Source organism: Dipodomys merriami, unplaced genomic scaffold (assembly GCF_024711535.1).
Source record: "Dipodomys merriami isolate MVZ:Mamm:240054 unplaced genomic scaffold, mDipMer1.0.p SCAF_34, whole genome shotgun sequence".
NCBI classification, from domain to species: domain Eukaryota; kingdom Metazoa; phylum Chordata; class Mammalia; order Rodentia; family Heteromyidae; genus Dipodomys; species Dipodomys merriami.
In genome coordinates this window covers 1,590,293-1,601,300 of record NW_027204937.1, presented here as the reverse complement: position 1 = coordinate 1,601,300, position 11,008 = coordinate 1,590,293, and the positions used below count along the sequence as shown (strand labels likewise).

Below are 11,008 nucleotides of genomic sequence, written 5' to 3'. Positions count from 1 at the left end.
CTGAATTTCCTTGAGGTCAGGAGCACATTTTGACATCTTTCTTTTCCTCTCACTTGTCACAATGCCTAGAACAGAAAGAACCTCAGTAATTGGAAGGCTGGACACATAACAGTATTCATGTGAGAATATAGTTATAATCATGCCAGATGCTATGATGCATTATTGTTTTTGCTGTTCAAAATAAATCTACGAGCTAAGTTATAGATATGCTTATAAAATAGGGAAAAATTAGTTGGAGTGACTAAAGTTAAATTATGAATATATATTGCAGGTAGAATTTAAGTCTGGATTTGTGCAACTCCAATATTGTATGCTGTCCAAGATTATGAATAGCATGAACTACATAGCAGCCAGACCAACGTGTGGTCAGTGATCTGCTCCCATGAATACAGCTCTACCTTGCAAAGTGAGACATTGAGGCTCTTTGGTAGGAACTGAGTCTTCTAACATTTTCCGGGCTGCCCCAGGCTTCCAAGAGCAAACAGGAATTACTAAAGCGTGGGTGCCCCTTGTAAACTATTTTTGTACCTGGAATGTGTCGGAAGCCAGCTGGCTACTGCCACAGCTCAGATATCACCTGGCACTTTCTTGTGAACCGCATAAAATAAAGCACGTGAACAGCTAAGCCAGACTGTGTCTGTCTGGGTCTGTATCTGATAAGAAGCCCAAGGCAACAAGTGAACCATGTTTTACTTTCTGCAGAACTGGCTATAGAAGTCAATAGAAATCACCAGAAATCAGAAAGCCCATCCAAAGCCCTCTCTTTACAGGTAGAGACATGAGCTAGCATATCAGGTTACAAGACATGGGAATCCATTCAACTCAATGGAGGGTGGTATAGAATAGTATGAGAAGGTATCGTAAGGAATTCACTTACAGGATACCAAACCACACTAGAACTAGAGCACCCTCCCCCTTGTGGTAGATACATAGAGGTACCACATATACAGCTGCACCTTCACCCCAGGAAAAGCTTCTGCCCAGATAGCTTCCAACTGTTGGCTCCTTCAGGGTAGGCCTTAGCTCCCGAGCCACACTGACCCACCAAAAACTTAACAGTTTTGTTGATAGTCTCTATGCCATTATAACATGGTGCCTCAGGAAAGAACATACTCTCCCCTGTTCTTCATCTGATTCTTCCATATATAATTAAGCCTGGAACACCATCCAACGCACAGTGCACAATACATATGGGCCATTTAGGAGCTCAAAGGAGGATTTAGGGTGGAAATGGCCCCAAGAGTACATGTACTTAAATAAGAAAGCTATTTCTTGATGGAAGAAAAGGGAGCAAAACCAGGGAAATTATGGGATGTTTCCCATTTGCCTAGAGCTGTAACTAAACTTGTCTAAGTGTTAGTTTTTCTGCCCTTCCCACTAGAATATAAGCTCTATGGCCTAAAGGGCTTTACTCAACCCAGAGGTGTACCTAGTACACAGCAGGTTGCAATAAAATTTTATTGACTAAGTAAATAGAACTACTCTGTGGTACTGAGCAAGCGACCTCTCTTCTCCAAGATTTAGCATTTGGTCTTTCTAAAGGGGACAATGACTTTCTATTCGTGAGTTCTTGAGAGGCTTAAATGAGATAATCCTGGTCCATAGAAAGTGCTAAATACTTGCTAATTCCCTTTCATTGGAGTTGTGCATCTAGTAGAAGATCAAATGGTATAGAATAGATGACAAATAGGTAAAGAGGGCTTGGTATGTTCTGGGGAAGGTAGGAGTCTCTTTTGGAGGGAACCAAGCTAAAACTGGGCATTGAAGGCCAGAACTGAGCTCACCTGGCACCAGTGGCTCCAGAAGGACTCTGAGACTGTAATAAAGCAGTGAGAATGGTTATATGTCTTCCTGCTCTCCCCTTCCCTTCCCTTGAAGCTTTTCAGGTGATTCACTACCAGCACCAGAAATTGACACAAACTGCTCTGTTAAAACACCAGATTGTTATGGGCTCTGAGAAAATCATGAAACTAGTTGGCCTTTGGACTCTCATTTGTAAGATGGAAGGTTTGATGGATTAGCCTCAGGGTTGCTCCTGGCTTTAATGCTCAAGTCCATGGACAGATACCAACCAGCCATCTCCTAAAGACATTAATGAGCACTTATGCAATCACTTACACATGTTCTTCTTCTGTGTTCCATTTTCAAAGCAAACCCAGAAGAAAGACCTAAATTAGTTTAACTGGAAGCATGGTTTCAAATGAGAGCCAAGAAATATGGAGTTAATCCAACAGAAGTGAGTGGTAACTGATCTTCCATCTGCACAAGAAGTAGTTGGAGAATGAATGAAGGCACTGAGGAGCTTGTTAGACCATCAACTTCTTCCCATCTCCTGGCTGAAGATGTCTACAAGTAAATACCAGGAGGGCTGATGAGTCCCTTGGAAACCTGCCCATTTGGACAACCTGAAAGGCCGTGAAATTTGAGTCCATCCCTAGCCACACCACAAATGGCTTCACCACTGACCTCATTCTCTGGCATATCTCATGTTATGATAAAGACCTTGATGTGCCTGGATGCCCTGCCATAGGTCAGGGGCATTGCTATGGCACAGCCCAGCTAGCTTCAGCAGTTTCCTACACCACAGGGAATCTCTCCCTACAAGCCCCACTAGTGCTGGTAGGAGGGTGGATGGATCATGATTTTATAAAATTCTGCCCAGGGGAAGTGAGGACAGTGCAAAGAAAACCTGAGGCCACCGTGCTAGGCTCTATCTGCAACCAGCTTGCTTGTTCTTAGCCCGACTACCCTTTCAGAATGGGCATGGGCTCCTACACACTTGAAGGTGGACTTAGGAAGATCAAATGAGATGAAAGACACAGGCTCTTGAAATACAATTAAGCACAGGGTGAAGACAAGGTTGTTTGTGATGGGTCATGTCTACAGAGTGTTTGACACTGTACAAAGCTAGTTCCTGTGAACACATACTGACATCAGTTATCTCAGGCTCCCCCAACCGCTTTATAAGGAAACACGGTGAGCCCTATGATTCTCTTGCCCCTTATCTGCCCCTCTCTTAGGGCACTTAAAACATTAAACCTTCAACTTTGTATCCCAGTTATTTATGTCTACATCTAATCTCCCTACCTTAAACAGAAGCCAGACGAGACACCGAGTCTGATCATCTTTACTCAACCCCAGCCCCCTCAATCATCTACTGCCTTACAGTGATTAGACCTCAGTAAACAACAAAAAGTAAGAAAAGAAGGAGGGCTGGGAGAAAGGAGGTGAGGAAATGTAAAACTGAGAATGCATGGAAAGTTGTCTCATTGATCTGTTTATTAAATATTCCATCTCGAGGGAAGGTGGGACATTATCCAAAAGAAAATACACTCTTTGCTTGACATATAAATGTAATCTCTCTGTTTTTAGCATTTTCAAATAAAAATAGCAAATAAATACACAATAACATTTTTTAAAAGTATTCCATCTCTCAAATGGCAACAATAGTATCATATCCCATATATGGTTGGCTTAAGAATAGAAAACACTGAGTCTGTTGCTCAATATTGTGTATAAAGATTTTCTTGGGGAATCTGAAGCAAGGTAGATGGCCCTGGAATGAGGTTGTTGCTTCCTTGTACCTGAAATACAAGCTACTACCCCCAGGGGGGTGCCAGAGCTTCTCTAGACACTGGACAGATTAAGGGAACCAACAAGGAATGGTAAGACAACAGTCAAGAGAGAAGTCATTGCCACTACCAGTCTAAGAGGGCAAAGAGGAGTGAATGTTAGTACAGAATCCAGAGAGATCAAGAGACAGGAAGGCGGCTGACTCAACTTTAGCCATAACCATGGATGGGACTCCAGGTTCTGGAGGCCCTGGTCAGACAAAGGGCAAAAAGAAGGAATAACATTCTCAGCCTTTTCTTTCGCTCCTATTTCCTTCATTAGCTATCAGTGCTTTTATTGGCCAAACCCAACTGAAGGCTTGAGGTCAGAAGACCCTAGGTCTCATGATCTGCAGATGTCAACCTTCCTTCTTGGATCAGGAGCAGATCAGGGGAAGGTAAAAAAAAGAAAAACAAAAATAACCTGATGCTGAGTGAATATAGGAATAATAGAATAAATGTCATACTCACCAAATAGATGGGTGTAGGAAGAAGCTCAGAGGATGGAGAGGTGGAATTATTCCTAACTCCTGAGGTTCCTATAAAGAAAGTGAATCCAATTCACTATGAGCTGAAGGATCAAATTGCCCATCCCAGTGAACTGTCCCTCAATGTGCACCCAAGTGTCTGACTTCCCCCCAATTTTCCTTTCCGCCTGCAAGTCTCTTGCTCAATGCTTGGAAAAATGGAACCAGGAGCCATTGCCCCAAATTTGTATGCTCTAATTTTAAACAAATTGATCTATCACAGACATAAATGTAAGAATGTCTGTGCAAAAAAACACACACTTTTGGCAATTAAAAAAATGAGGGGCATGAGAATTCCTCGGTCTTCTGCCAAAAAGAAAGAAAGAAAGAAAAAGAAAGAAAATCATCCTTTTCCATAAACACCATTGAGAGCCAAAAATTACATATAGCTTGTCCCAGCGCTCAAAGCCCTCCCTGCCCTTCTCGGCCTGACACATGTAATTCCCTTCTTTGACAGGTTCCAGGGCTGGAGAGATTGCATGTCAGAGCACCAGGCCACAGTGATGTGATCCTCGGGTGACGCAGAAGCAGGCACACCCTGGAGACAGGGAAAGCGCCTTGAGACCAGGAGCCTGTTACCATAGGGGTCACAGGAGCTGTTGACAGCAACAGGCAGGACTTCTTTCTGCAGAGTGCTCCCAGGAAGCCTGCACAGGCCTGGAGTGCAGAAGGGCTTTCATCATTAATTAGCACGTGTTCCACACTGGGGCCAGAAGTAGGAACTGCTAAGAGACACTGGGAGGCAGAAAAGGGATGATCGGTGGTCTGGGCAAGCCTGGGCACAGGACTTCCCTCCACAGACCTCAACACAAAACCTGAGCTTTGAACTTTCACAAGGCCCCTCCTGTTCTGACCCTGCTCTGGTTAGCTTTGCCCAGACCACTGCCCCAATACTTGATGCCTACTAAGCCCAACTAAGCTATTAGCAATCTGTCCACAAACCTGAAAGTGCTTGAGGTGACTGGACTTCTTCATGCACCATTACTTCTGCACAGAAGGCCCTTTTCCTCTTTTCTACCTAAAATTGTCTTGCTCTTTCTGGACCCTACCCATTCTACGTCCAGATTTCTCTAGGGAAGCTCTGCAGAAAGCAGTCAGTCACTATCTCTTGCCCCTTGAGTGACTTGGACTGCCCTCTGAAGCACCAACTAGTAAATGCCTGGCTAGGATACAATGTATCATTTCCATGACAGGACTATGAACTAAAAGGCAAGGCTGGTACCAGAATAACCTGTGGTACCCACATGTTAGTACTGGTCTGTGCTAGAAAAGCAACATACAAAGCTTCTAGCTTTGAAGCTGTCCATTCTCCTATTGAACAGTTCTCACCAGAAATCTGTTGCTTCTGACTAATAGGTCCCAATTTTGATTTCTAAAGTTATACATGAGCTGGGCACTGTGGTTCACACCTGTAATCCTAGCTACTCAGGAAATGAAGATCAGAAGGACTGTGGTTCAAGGCCAGCCTAGTCAGAAAAGTTTGCTAGATTCTGTCTGCAAAATAGGTGGTTCAACTGATAGAATGCCAGCCTAGCAAGCATGAAGCCCCCAGCTCAAACTCCAAAATTGCAAAAATGATTTTTTATTTAAAAATAAAGTCATGTATAATCTTCCCTCTGGATGTCACATGCCAGCCCCTTAGATATTTCCCTTCAGTGACCATGTTCTTATTAGACCTGTTCTTATTAGGTTAAACTGAATTGGGTTTTTTGTGAGATATAACTTTCGAATTCATGTGGATTTGAATTTGGATATGAGCTCTTCCACCCTGTAACCCATTGATTCAGCCATCATATGGAGATAACAATATCTCTTCTGCAAGGAAATTGGAAGAACTAAAGGAAATATTGGATGGGAGATGGCTTGCACAGGCAGATAGAATATCCTTAAAGAAATATTGTTGAATGATTGAATCATGAATGAGTAAATGGATTCTGTGCCATTTAGATGGAGAACATGGTAGACAGTCAATTCCTTTATACTAAAGTTAATAAGTGGTAAATCTCTACCAGGTACTTACTAGGAACTTAGGATGGAACACTCAGCAAATAATGAATGTATGATCCCTGCTCTAACAACAACGTCACTGAAAAGAAAATGACCAAATAACCTGAACAAGTGATTTGAGAGTAAACTTGTAGGTCACTCAGCTAAGTTCCTCTGAACAGATAACCAAGACTGCTTGTGGAAGAGATTCACATCCTAGAATACTTAATAGAGTTATTGATGTAATTGTTTTTACTCCTCATTTTATTATTGTCTATAGCGTTCTCTTGGAAACATTGGGCATAAGGTACTATCAATTGGCCGAGGAAGAATAAGAGTTAGAGTTACAACGCAACCCAGAGCCTCTCCTTGCATCTCCCTGTTGCTCAAGCAAAGGCAGTTCCTGGTTTCAGGAGAGAGCTCTGCTGACAAACCCATGTTTGTTATGTAGTCAAATCTCCCCTCTACCAAAGCAGTGCCTTGACAAGAAACATAATCGTCCATGAGCTTAACTGAGGAAAGCTTGACGAACGGATTACTTACAAAGGTGTGGACAATGCTAAGAAAAACACCTGGGGTCGGTAACAGCCCCAGAGACAAGCAAGAACAAATGCTGTTACCACCCCGGTGGCTAAAAGAACAAGCTGAGAGGCCAAACCTGGGAGATGGAGAAAAGGAGCTGTCGGCTGAGATCTGCTGTTGTAGAGGGATGCAGCTTTCTCACACGCATGGAGAAGCTGGTAGAAGCAGAAGGCCTGAGTACTCACATCTCACACTTTTCTGCCTTTCCATATCCTTGCAGGACAAACTCATCTGTAAGAGACAGAACAAAGAACCTGGGTAATACATTCTACTGAGGTCAGACTTTGTGGTCATAGAACCAATTAAAGAGTATAGTTGTGGGGATAACCAACAGCACAGCCCCTTCAAAGACTTTCTACCACTGAAGCCTAGTCAGATGAGCCTAAACACCTACTAGCCCCTTGACTCCCAGTCTAATACCTTTAAGTGTCTATTACCAGTTTCAATCCTCTCGTTCCAACTACATGCAATGGTCTGAGGCCTTACTAATCTTGGATGCTTATACATGGAAAGTACTGGTTAAATTAAGTTGAAAAGTAATCACATAGTAGGAGCACTCAGAATATGAGCACCTACTGTATCAGACATTGAGTAGACTCAGTGGAGGGCAGAGAACAGAAAATGAAGCTTTCTTCCTGGAGAAACTGGAAGCTATAGATTGAGAGGTAAACAAAGAAAAGAAAAAAAGAAACAAACATAAAATTAAAGACATGAAATACTTTCTCAATGGAAATTTATTATTTTATTCTTTATCCAAAAATGTCAAGCCTGTTAAACAGTTATACCTCACCAAGAAAAAAGAATACTAGTGTCTGTTTCAGATCATCAAAGCAGTAATGAATCTACAGACAGAGTTTCTGGGCACAGACAAGAGTAGAAAGGAAGTTTTAGAATCAGAAACTAGGAATCAGATCTCTGGCTCCATCCCTTTGAAGTTCCAAACTCGCCAAATCTCATCTGAATCATGGCCCCCATACTTTGAGGCAGCTGGGGAACATGAATTGACTAGACTTCTTGAGTATAAAGTCTTTTCTGGGCACTGTGCTGAGGATGGGGGATGTTGTGGTTTCTAGTCAAAATAGTCAACCTGTATCTAATTAGAAGGGGAGAAAGTAGTCCTGACACAGGTGAATTCTCTCTACATCCCTGTAATTTTGCATCTGTAATTGTAATTAAGGCCACCTTGGGAATAAAATGTTAACATAACACTCTCCATACCATTCCAAGCCATGCCCTTAATTTTTCTGCTTCAAGAAAAAGAGCACATGATTGCATATTAAAAAAAAAAGTCTGCTCAGTGGCTGAAGTTTCAGATTCGAGTTAATTTCAAGGTTGATTGGAATGTCAGAGTTAATGATTTTGTCCCTCAAAACATGAAATTTGTAATTATCCTGAGAGTATAAGCAGTGTTGCAAAGAGCTGAGTTGTCTTCAGCTTGTTTGCTTTTCCCCCCTAAAAAAATAATTCTTCCAATTGCTTCCTAGGATAACTTCTTTCCACAGTAACCTCAACTGTGTGCTGTGGTAGTGCAAAATCATGGCTCCTGACCCTCTCCTGGGAATTTATAAACCAGTCAGTTTGTTATCAGTGTCACTATTAGGTTACCAGGATGGTTGAATCAAAAAAGAAATACAGTTTCCACCCCCACTCCCCAGCAGCATGGGCTAAGATTAAACCAAAAACAAAATGGGAGAAATACACATAAATTAAATACACTGGTTTGGAATTTAGATCATAAAACATAAGCATGCATAAAAAAATGATGTGAATGAAGCAAAGTGCTTGAGAAATAGTAAAGTATTGTTGGTAGCAAATCATGACTGGAAGAAAAGGAGATGGGAAGGAGTGGGAAAGGGAGCCCGGAGAGAGAGAGAGACAGAGACAGTAGACAGTGAGACCCAGACAAAGAGGGACCCAGACACTGATGGAGGCAGAAGAAGAGGAGAAGGAAAAGGAGAAATGGAAGAAAGAAGGAAGAGAAGATACAAGAAAATGGAAAGCAAGCAAGTATGACTCAAATCTACCAAAGTTCCCATTATCATGAGGGTTTCTAAGAAGTACAGGTCTCCTCCATGTGCTGACATTCAGCACCATTGGTATTTGAAGGACTCTACCACATAGGCATTATTTATGGAGTCAAGGGCTATAAATCTTTTCTGTTTGACCTTGGAGCATGGCTTGCATCCTTTGGGACATGTTACATGATACAGCTAAGCCTCCACTCCAGCTTATCCATCCTCGCTGCCTCTTTCTCCACAGTCATTCTGTCTTTTCACATTAACTACATTATCTTGGAATTCCACCCTAGCAAAGCTGATGAAGGCTGCTGGAGGTCATGGAGTCCAGCTTTGCCACTCTGAAGATAAACTAAAGCCCAGACCAGAACAACTCCCTGTCCAAAGAACCAAGACTGGGAAAACAAGGCATCTTCCATTCTTGGATGTCACAAAGAAGTGATTTCATCTTGACTGCAATCGGGATGAAAGGGTGAGCCACTGCTTACACAACTCCCCCCAACCCCTGAGCCATGCTTTCCTCTGCTCAGGGATTCTTTTGAAGCAGAGAATTTTACTGTTGGGGGTTAGGGGGGAGAAGAGTACTTGGTTAATTGATAATTAAAAGAGTAATTGTTAATTGGTCACCTTTTATGTGCTGGGCACTGTGCTAGACGCTTCATATCCATGGCAGCCATTTATCACAGCAATCCAATAGCACAGTTCCATTGGTTCCACTTTCCTTCTCTGAGCCACCGTTTCCTCATCTGTATGATGACCTTGTGACAGTCACTCAGAGTAAATTCCAGAAACTGTAACCATCTGCTGGCTAATTTGCCCTCAAATGGCCCTCCCTTCACGGAGTAGACTTTTGGAACCAAATTACACTTGACAAAAAGAAACAAGAAAGTTATTGATAAATTCCAGCTATTCTCTTCAGATTCACCCTTAAGGATATCTGCAGAGGAACAAAAGGCTGTGAGGGTTGAAAAGAGAAGAGCTTATTCATTTGTAGTTTCCATAATCTGCTGGGGTGTGTCAACAACAGTTAACACCTGTATCTATGACAAACACAGCCTGCTTCTCTAAGAAGCAGAAATCATTGAGATCTCAACAATTTCTTGTCCACTCTATAATCCAACCAAATACTCAGCAGGCAGTCTTTTTGGAGGTGATTCAGATGCCCCTTCCCATCTTACAACTGCCCACCTCCAACATGAGACCTGCCACAGAGGAGAAAGGAATAGTAGGGTTTGTGCAAAAATGAATACTTCTAATGGCCAGTCCCTCCCCACCCCCCAACTCTGTTGTCAGAGGCTCTCTTCATTAGCTGGGATGAAGTTGAGCTTAGTGACCCAGAAGGAAGAAGGAAATTGGATTTTTTGTTAGCATTTGTGTTCACTGCCATGGTATGCTGTCTTTAAGAAGCAAATAAGTGAATTGGGCATGGTAGTATTTGCCTGTAATCCCAGCTCTTAGGTAGCTGAGACAGGAGGATCACTACTTCCAGGATGGCCTGGGTTACATAGCAAGTCTCTGTTTAAACAAACAAACAAACAGATAAACACACAAAAATAATGACTACATGGGCTGGGAAGGTAGCTCAGTGGTAGAGTGCTTGCCTTGCATGCATAAGGCCCTGGGTTCCATTCCTCAGCACCACATAAGTGGAAAAGGCCGGAAGCGGTGCTGTGACTCAAGTGGTAGAGTGCTAGGCTTGAGCTGAAGAGCTGAGGGACAGCGCCCAGGCCCAGAGTTCAGGCCCATGACCGACCAAAAAAAAAAAGGAATACATAAAATACATACATAATATACACATAAACAAATAAGTAAAAATAAAACCAGTAACAACAAAAGGCAGTAAATTCTCCCACTGATGTCTGAAGAGATTGCCTCAATAGCCCTGAATTCAATAATCTCAGGGTGGGACTCTGAAAAGAGTTGCATTTGATCAAACTCACGAACTTAAGCAGTAAAGGCAGAGAAACTCAGCCAGATTCCAAGCTTAAATACAAGCTCTTCTCCGCAATGTCCCGGGCGGTTCTTCCATACACAAAGGAAAAGCAGATCACATCTGGTTCTTGCCTGGCTCCCAGAGCATCTGTGAGAGGCTTCTCCACACAGAACTCTGACAATAGCACAGATGAAACACTCATCCACTCATCTGTTCCTTTTGCTTCCATCAGAATCTCCAGATAAATGCAGCCAAAGAAGGAAAAGATCAGCTTTTCTCAGTTCTTAGACTTGTTGAGTCAAACCATCTGGTCTGGAGGACTCTCCAGAAACCCTCTGGTATAATCCAGGTGGA

The 11,008-nt window shown here is 42.6% G+C and overlaps 1 long non-coding RNA gene across 1 annotated transcript; it reads right to left on the bottom strand.

The window, feature by feature from the left end:
- Window positions 1-2,247: 2,247 nt before the first annotated feature.
- Window positions 2,248-9,430, bottom strand: LOC138803228 (uncharacterized). Its single transcript, XR_011364912.1, has 4 exons — window positions 9,349-9,430; window positions 6,783-6,937; window positions 4,083-4,150; window positions 2,248-2,346 (listed from the first exon to the last, which is right to left on the bottom strand). It is a non-coding gene; the product is annotated as an uncharacterized lncRNA (long non-coding RNA).
- Between the last annotated feature and the right edge of the window lie 1,578 nt (window positions 9,431-11,008).